The 1,427-nt window shown below is 43.2% G+C and overlaps 1 non-coding gene across 1 annotated transcript; it reads right to left on the bottom strand.

Moving 5' to 3' along the window:
• Positions 1-606: 606 nt before the first annotated feature.
• LOC114816846 lies at positions 607-744 on the bottom strand. The gene has a single exon (XR_003764651.1). It is a non-coding gene; the product is annotated as a small nucleolar RNA SNORA7 (small nucleolar RNA).
• Between the last annotated feature and the right edge of the window lie 683 nt (positions 745-1,427).

The raw sequence follows: 1,427 nt of genomic DNA on the forward strand, positions 1-1,427 counted from the left end.
CTTACTGTGTGCACAGCTTTTAGAAAGTACAATTCAGCAACAGAGACAATCCCTGCCCATGACAGGCTCTAATCATCTTTCCAAAACCTGTAACTGATTTTTCTCCTCCTCTCATTATTTGCAAATAATTTATGTCTGCCTTTCTAGTCCATTTCTTTTAAGGCAGGAATGATACATTTTAATAACAGGACCGCTAATCATCATCATCATAATGATGGTATTTTTTGAGCACTTACTAGTTAACATACACTGTACTGAGCACTGGAATAGATACAAAATAATCAGATCAGACGGAGTAACCAATTCAGACACAGTCCCTGCCTCACATGGAGCTAACAGTCTAAGGGGGAGGGATAGCGAGTATCATGTCTCCATTTTGTTGTTGTCTTATGCTGTCGAGTCGTGTCCAAGCCATAGCGGCACCATGGACACACCTCTCCCAGAATGTCCCGCCTCCATCTGCAATCATTCTGTGTAGTGTATCCATAGAGTTTTCTTGGTAAAAATACAGAAGCAGTATACCATCACCACCTTCCGCACAGTAAACCTGAGTCTCCTCCCTTGACTCTCTCCCAAGCCACTGCTCCCCAGCACAGGTGAGTTTTGACTTGTAACAGATTGCCTTCCACTCGCTAGCCACTGCCCAAGCTAGGAATAGAATGGGTAGGCCTCTACTTGACTCTCCCTCTTATAGTAGAGACTGGTAGAGTACTGGAAACTCTCCAGGTGCAACCCTGAGAGGGGATTTCCAATTACAGATGAGAAAACTGAAGAACAGAAAGTTCAGTGACTTGCCCAATATCTCCCAGCCTGCTAGTGTCAGAGCTGGGATTATTGTAACTTTTCCAGACACTTAATACGGTATTCTACACACAAGTGCTCAGTTAGTACTATTGATTGATCAAGTGACTATGGGAGATTTGTAGATTGTGGCGTCAGGTTTGAACAAAAGTCACTGGCCGATGAAGCTGTAGTCTCAAACTTTCTGTGTGACTGTGTGACCTGGATCTACTACAGAAGTCAATTATGCCTTCTACAGCAGTCTTACTATCACCACCTCAAAGTGGTCCTTCATAGCAAAAGAAAAGACGATATCCTGACATGCTGGAAAGTACTTAATAATAATAATAATAATAATGTTGGTATTTGTTAAGCGCTTACTATGTGCCGAGCACTGTTCTAAGCGCTAGGGTAGACAAAGGGGAATCAGGTTGTCCCACGTGGGGCTCACAGTCTTAATCCCCATTTTACAGATGAGGGAACTGAGGCACAGAGAAATTAAGTGACTTGCCCACAGTCACACAGCCGACAAGTGGCAGAGCTGGGATTCGAACTCATGAGCCCTGACTCCAAAGCCCGTGCTCTTTCCACTGAGCCATGCTGCTTCTCAATTATACTTAATTCATAATACTTAATAATAATATACT

Source organism: Ornithorhynchus anatinus, chromosome 14, assembly GCF_004115215.2.
Source record: "Ornithorhynchus anatinus isolate Pmale09 chromosome 14, mOrnAna1.pri.v4, whole genome shotgun sequence".
Lineage (NCBI taxonomy): Eukaryota > Metazoa > Chordata > Mammalia > Monotremata > Ornithorhynchidae > Ornithorhynchus > Ornithorhynchus anatinus.